The sequence below is a fragment of the Echinops telfairi genome, unplaced genomic scaffold (assembly GCF_000313985.2).
Source record: "Echinops telfairi isolate 266 unplaced genomic scaffold, ASM31398v2 ScPeMD7_23;HRSCAF=83, whole genome shotgun sequence".
NCBI lineage: Eukaryota > Metazoa > Chordata > Mammalia > Afrosoricida > Tenrecidae > Echinops > Echinops telfairi.
This window is the reverse complement of record NW_022103920.1, coordinates 9,623,513-9,631,636: the sequence shown is the minus strand read 5'-3', so window position 1 is coordinate 9,631,636 and position 8,124 is coordinate 9,623,513.

Sequence of the window (8,124 nt, the reverse complement as noted above, 5' to 3'; positions counted from 1 at the left end):
GCCCTCCAACGGTCTGAGGGACAGTGAACTGGCCCCTGTTTAAAAAGTTTGAGGACCCTTGCTCTAGTGCATCAAGTCAGTTGGTCCACAACTAGCTAAGACTAGGCGAGGTGAAGGCGCTCTATTCCGTTACCCATTGTATTCTACTACAGGTCACCCCTGAAAGCGCACTAGAGAAACATGCCTCCTTAATCTTCAATCTCCAGGACGGAGATCCCCCGGCTGAGAGATCATCTAGTACTCCTGACTGAGTTGTGTTGTCTAAATCATTCTACTTGACTTTAGTTGGGGCAGGAGTAGATTGGGAAATGGATTCAGTGGGAGGGAGAAAGACAATTTAAGAAACCAACCCTTTCTGGATTGGTCATCAAAGGAAAGAGATGTCCTGTGGTTTATCTGAGGATCTGAAATCAGTGTCAGAATAGACATTATGCACAGTGGACTTATAGTCATTTGACTTGTGGTCAGATAGTGTAGGTAATGATTCCTAGATATATGAGATTTCTCAAGCCTGAGCATCAACCAGCAAGGTTTTATAGTCTCACCTTTCTCTAATAATGTCCTAAGTACTGTTAAACTATCTCTTCCATTGATTCCCCTCAAATGCTTCCTTCCCTTTAAATGCTTCCTTCCATGTATTCCCCCTAAATGCTTTCCTGTCTCTGACTTGTATCTTTCCTGCCAAGATATGTCTATACCCTAAACTCATCCCTAATACTACCTATCTTTCCCACCAGCAAATATGATCTTGCTTCTGCCCTAATTGACATTATTTGATTAGCTTCCTGGGACCTGCAACTGATAGCCGTTAAACTGCATGCCATGGAGGGAACAGCCCTATTTATGGAACCTCCTGTCCATCTCCTTCTTATTTCCTTTCCCATCCAGGGAACTCCCTTATGGATTGTCTTCCCTTCTTCACTGAAACAAAATCTCAGGGCGGCGAAAGAGACTAGAAAATGAGAAAATGTTTCCAGGAATGGGCTCAGCCTTAGTGACTGACAGCAAAATGAAGTAGAGCATGGTTAGGTTATGGACAGCAGATGGCCTCCCCAAGGTAGTGACTCAGAAAGATCCTGAAAGATTATACTTACAAGAAAACTATCTATACACACATATACATACATGTATACATACACACAGAAATACATACATATCTGGGCTGAGCAGCCACTGGGCTCCTGATGTGACCTGAACTGCACTCCCAGGCCTTGGGGACCACAGAAGTGTTCTTGTGTCCTCCCCTCACCTCTGCTCACCAGGCAGTGTTGCCTCTGAACATTTATATTCCGCCTCCTTCTTTTATTTGTGGTAATTTTATACATGACAGTTACTAACCAACTAGGGGAAAGTGATAGAGAGTCCTATTTAAGCGACAAATGCAAGGCTGTTAGTAGAAGCAAGTTCCTTGCAAATAGTATAGCCTTCTCATAAAACTGTACAGTAGAAGATATTCAATACCAAGGATTTTCAAAACATCTGGAAAGGCGTTCCATTTAATCTCAGATGCGTCCTGTGTACAGTTTGGGAATTCATTCACTTGCATTTTTTTGACCCATGTAACATTGTTTCCCTCTGCTACACCACACCACGCCCCCCTCCCACACACACACACAAAATAGGCATCTGCCTTGGTGGTTTTTAGTTGTTCATTTTATAAAACAGTGTTGATAATTGAGGACAATGTGTTCTATATTGAGACCTCATTCTTGATTTGATCAGTAGCTAAAGAGGAAATAAAGACCCCAGGTGAGCTAAGGATTATTAATAGCTATAGACTATTTGAGCTTCTAGTCTAAGACAGACTAAGGAGAAACGCCTGTCAATCTTCCTTTGGAAATTAGCCAATGAAAACCTTATGACTTACATGTCACAAGACTGGGCAATATTGTGTTCCGTTATCATAAAGTCGCCATGAGTTGCAGACAACAGGACAGAAACTACAAACAATAGGCTATTTGAAACCATCTGAGAACCACAGGGCAAGTGCAGGTTGGTGTCTATTTAAAATGTTATTTAAATTTAGAATACAGATTGAAGTAGTTAGTTTATTGTGCCAACCTGGCCAATAAACACATGTGGGGTTAATTGAAGGGCTGAGAGTTAAATGACTCACTAAGCCTCACCTTTCTAGTTCTCTGGTCTCTTGCTTTGTGATGGTCGGGCCAGGGTGCAGCTGTCTTAGCCAATTCCCTGATTCAGCTGGCAAGGCTCACTTCCTGCAAGACATCCCCAAAGAGAAGCCACATGGACCTACCCCGATGCAGCCCTGGGTGCTGGAGCAGCCATGTGGAGATTCCTGCCAGCGCTGAGATGCTTACATGTTCACTGACTCGGCTTTCCTCCTGCAGTTGGTGTCATTGCGTGTGTTTTGTGAGATGGAGGAGGACTTTGTGGATTGGTGTCGCACATATGGGTTAATGTTGGACTGGTGGACTTGGGCAGCAGTAGGTTGGGATGTTTTCTTGATGTGCACTTACCCTTTATTTAAACTCTCTCTTATACATGAGTTTCTGTGGATTTGTTTCTCTAAAGTACCCGGACTAACACACCAATCAATCCCAAAGATCTATTTTGGTTCTTTGCTTTAGAGTTTCCAGAAAGGTGTATGTGACAGCACAGTTTTATGAGGTCCTTTCACATGTTAGTATTGGATCACATTCTTCTTGGGTACTGGAATGCCTTATGCTGGTTTCTGTTAAGCTTTATCTCTCTGTCAAACCCATTAAATAATTAGTATGCCATAAAGACTTGTTGCTTAGTATGTAATGAATTGGCTTTCAAGATTTCCAAGGTCTTTCCAAATATTGAGAGTCATTTGCCCCTCTTCCCATTTTTTCCTAATCTTTTTATTCTTTTATTAGTGCTTAGTGCTAAATCTATATGCTTTTTAAAAAAAGTTGATTGTTTTTTTATTTTAATATTTAAAAATGATATTGTATAGATTTTCTTTCAATATAGAATTAAAATCTTGGGAATTTAATGTGCTTTCAGAGGTTTATACAACATACAAATGCAAAATGGTTTGACCCTTTTTTTTTTTTTAGCAAATAATAGTTTAAGCATGACTATCTGGTTGGGTATTTACTTTCCTTTAAATGCTTTTCTCTTATTTCAGGATTTGCATTCATAGTCTTTACATTATGGATAACTTTATGGTAAAACTGTGAACTAAAAATGTTTGCTATGTGAAGAATTACCATTTAAATAAATTAAAATAATAGAGAGGAATACAACATTGTTTTGAAATTCTAATTGTCAATCGTTATATGAATTAAACGATATTAGGTGAAGTAAATTACAGAAAGAAAAAAAACACACCAGCAATTTGTTTATTTGTGTTAAATTACTGGACCGTTTCTTAGATTTCCCATTATAAAAACATAATACACACTTCATCTTTATAAGGGGAGCCTTTCAAATTGAAACACGAATTTATTTGCATTCATGTGAGTCATTGCTTGAAGAGACACACATATCTCTGTGACTGTGCACATGTCCATGTTGTGTGCATCTGTGCTTATGTGTAATGGGTTATTATTAAGTTATAAATATCAGATTGTGCTTCAGGTTTTAGTCTAAAGTATACCCATTGCCTCAATTAGTTTCCTCTGTCTCCTTTCTTTCTATCTCTTGATGGACTGGTTTGTTAAGTTGGTGAAATAATCTATAGTGATTTTTTCCCCCCAACATATTAATCCATTGTTTATATAAGAATTCAAAAAATAATATAGCAGTTACATTCAGGTTTTGTTTATAATGTAGAAATAAACCACAATCTATCTTTATTTTTTTATTTCAGTAATCCTAATAGGCAATGGTCAAGTAATTATGCAGATGACTTTCTAATTTATGTAAATCTAATTTTTACAAAAGACAGAAATATAGTTCTCAGCTATGCCATGGTTTAGCTATTTCAGCAACTCTCAAGAGATAATAAAGCCTAATACATCTCAAGGAAATGGATACTTCAAATGGTAGTGATTATAAAAACAAGCCAAAGAATATAAATTGTTTATAACTCCGGTCTATTGTTCTCTGCCTGTGGTTTTAGCATAATGTCGTTGTTATTTGGTGGGCTGTCATTCAATCCAAGAGAAGGCAAACACAATTAAGGTTCAGTGAGTCCCATTGTTGGGTTGATTCCGATTATGGAAGAGAAGGACAGGACTGTAGGGTAGGGTTAGGGTTAGGGTTAGGATAGCGTTAGGGAGCTGTGATCTTTGCAAGAGTAGGTGTTTCTTCTGAGGAATCTGGTCGCCTGTTCTGTGTTCCAACTGCCATCCCATCATTTAGCCAATGGTTGCTTAAAACCTGCACCACCAGGTTCAGAAGTTTGGGGGGCAAAAAGATTCAACGCAGGGTCAGGTATATAGTGTCATCTGGATCCCACTTGGCCGCCTGATGGACATTTAGAAAAGTGATTTTGATTTGGTTTATCTGTTCATTCTGGGATTTGAGGGGAAATAAAGATGTCTGCCAGGGAAGTGATCCAAATGAACATCAAGAAGCATGATTGTGTGTGGCATCTCAATAAGGCCTGCTCATGCCCAGCCTCAACTGAGAGCTTCAGAGGACTTCGGAACTCTCTAACCAAACTCATCAGGCTGAGCTACTTTGCTGCTGAGCAAGGAAATTTCAGTCTAAATGAACTGTTAAATCATCTAGAATGATTGAATTCCCTTTCTTCTTTTCAATATTTCATTAAAAAATGAATAACCTAAGGATGGGTGGTGGGATGAGTGTGGGTGTAAGAATCCCCCAAAATCTATGTGGTTGACATAAGAGAGAATTCTGACCAGAAGGCAGACTGACTTCCATTTAGTACTAACAGTCTTGAAAAATAAGAGACTTTTGAGCCAAGCTGTCAGTAATAGGTGCATCTGTAATGACTCCAGGATGGTGGAGAGGAAGGAAAGCTAGAGCTATAGCTGCTCTCAGGAAGAAGGGTTTTGCATAACTTGTTCCTGTTCTTGAAAGACGAGTAAAACCATTTTCACAAAATGCTTGCAGGCTCGCTTCAGGGTGGGATGTCTATAGATTAACTGATATTAGACTTCCAGTTTCTCCTATATGAATAATGGTTAGTGTTTTCTGAATTTCTGATCTAGAAAAGCCCTCTGATATTCTATACTTCAGTATAATTTGTAATTTTACCAAAGTCATCCAACTGTAGTTGTAATGACCTTCAATTAATATCTCTCCTTCAAATGTTTCAGTGATTCTTTGGCATTTGGGTGTTAGGTGTGGGATTTGAAGGTGCATTGTCTCCAGGGATTCCTGAGACAATGACCTGGAGCCGTCAGGACTAGCAAGAGCCCCTTGAGTTCATCCACCTCTCCAGACTTCTTGGGAGTCTCTTATAGTCAATAACCTCTCAAATCCCAAGCTCTATTTCCTTTGTGAAGACGTTATTTTAGACTTACTGGAGGATCTGATTTGGTTTTGTTCTTGCAATAATTTACCATCGGTAGAGGCAGCAGTAAATGTTCTGGGGGTCGTGCAACTCAACATCCCAGAAGTTTTAAAGATTAAGGAATCTCAAACTCTGTAAGTTACAAAACAAATCCACAGCAATCTTTACAGGATTTTGTTGAGAGTCCTAAGGCTTGAAAAAACTCACATCTTCTTGAAAATATGTAACTAATATCACAAAGGACAGTCTGGAAAATGCATAGATATTTTAAAAATTACCCAAGCTAAGTTTTCTGCACAGAAAACTATAGTAGAAAGATTCCCAAGTAAATCCAATGAGGGATATATTTAAATTGGTATGCTAAAGTTTCTAAAACTAGAGCTGAAAGTAAACTTGCTTCCCAGAAGGATGCTGCTTATAAATTAAGTGAACAAACTAAGTTTCAACCAATTAGTTTAACATCCTTGATAAATGAGCCTGAATTTCCTCCCACGAGGATGCTTGTTGTTTGAAGTTAATTTTTTAAAAAGTTGGAAGTTAAATGTACTAGAATAACTAATAATGATGAGCATTAAATAGAAATTCTTAAACAAAAGGAGGGATTGTATAAGAACCACATTCCCCATTCTAGGAATTGGCCAAGGAAAAACTTCTGCCTAGAAGGAAGACTGAACTCTGTTTTGCATCATATGAACAACCTTGAAAATATGAGGCATTTGAGCCAACCTCACAGCAGGTGGGTGATCTGCAATGACTCAGGGAAGGTGGAGAGGAGAAGAGAGAACTGCAGATGCTTCCAGAAAGAATGTTTGTAAATAATCTATCCCTTTCCTTTAAAGATTTGATGTCACCTAACACCAATATCCTTGAAAGATGAGTAATACCCTTTGCACAAAATTCTAGCAGGCTACCTCCAGGATGTGGTATCTATAGGTAATCTGACATACGATCTATAGCTGCTGATGTGTGCATAATGGTAATTGTTTCCTTAAACCTGTTCTATAGAAAGTACCTTTGGAGAAATTGGTAATTTTCAATATGTATCCCAACCGCAGTTATAATAATCTCCATTACATCTTTTTGCTCAGATTTTTTTCAGAGACTCAGTCTTGCTCTTTGATGCTTTCTACACTTCTAATTTTAAATTGTACTCTTCTGAGATAGATACTGAATTGAGAAAGATCAATTTATCTCAGATGTGGGTGTCCTGTGGAATCTTCAATAGATTAATTATCATTAATATATTTACCCATATACAAAACCCTGTCCTCCCATGAGTGGGTCAAAAACAGGTTCCTCTTACTGGAAAAAAATTCTAAAAATCTAATTGCTATGAGATGCCTTCCAGGCTCCCCAGTTAAACTGTCACTTTGGGCTCCCCTACCTCCCACTGACTACCGACTCTCACTTCTCATACATTCTTTCTGACATCCATATGCCAAAATCAGTGGGATGTAGGGCTTGTAGGAGAGCAGGCACAAAGAAGAATTGCAGGGCAGGCTCTCTGATAAAACTTACTGGGCGGCCCCGGGAGAGCTTCATCCACATACTTGGCTGTTCACACAGCACACTCTCAGGGATCATTCCAAAACAGACAAAAGAATGCTATGTTTCCACTTAGCTTAGCATGATTGTGTTCTCCAGAAGGTCAATTCTCTCAAGCATGTCTTGGGGAAAGACATGAGTTAGTAGAATATAGAAAGAAGGGGAAGTTTCTTGGGAAGAATCTACCCCCAACTTCTTTCGCTCATTTCCAAGATTCTCGGGCAGTCCTCCCATGTATAGGGGTATATATGCATCGGGGTGTAATTTTATAAGCAGGTGCTGAATCTCATAGAACTTTGAGGACTGACTGAAGTGAGTAAGAGCCTCCATCCTCTCCCTGCTAGGCAAACATTCCAGGGCTCTCATTGTCAAGCCTGAGCTCCTACCTAGAAATATATTGATTGTATAGTGCTGGTCTAGTGGTAGGTTTTCACCTTCTAAGAAAGAATGTACCTCATTCATAAGTCACCACTTTGTGTCAATGGAGGCTTGCACACTACTATGGAGCTTGACAGGTTTCAGGGTATTTTTCACATTAAGATGGAGTAGGAAGAAATTCCTGGCTACCTACCTCCAAAGATCAGTCAACGAAAGCCCTAAGGATCCCAATGATCTGGTTTGTAACACGTCATGGGAAAGGGTCTGTGCTGGTGGCATTTTGTTGAATTGTGAATGGAGTTGCCATGATTTGGGGCAACTTTATGCCACCTAAGGCCAATACAGTGACAAGTTGTGTCTTGATCTGAGAGGGAAGGATGTAGGTTTCTATTGCTAGGGTCCTAAGGTCCACCACCAGTGGAATGTTCACCTGTGACCTCCTTTCCTGGTGATCTCCCAGGAATATGGCACATCCACTTAACTTATGGCTCTAGGTCTTCTAGTCACTAATGGTTCTGGCTATGGTCAAGGCCAGCCTTCCCAATTAAATCATGCACACAGTCTAAGTACATGATAGTATAAGCACTCTCAACTTCTTGGACTGTTAGGCAAAGATATCACTGGAATCCTGAGACCATCCACCTTAGTTTCTATTTTATAAATCCCTTCCCACTTTATCCCTGAAGATTCACAGAGGAAATAAAGTCCACCAGCCTTACACATTTCCACCAACAAGGAGCTCAAGAAATGGCTGCATAGACACAATAGGATACAGGGTGATGCAT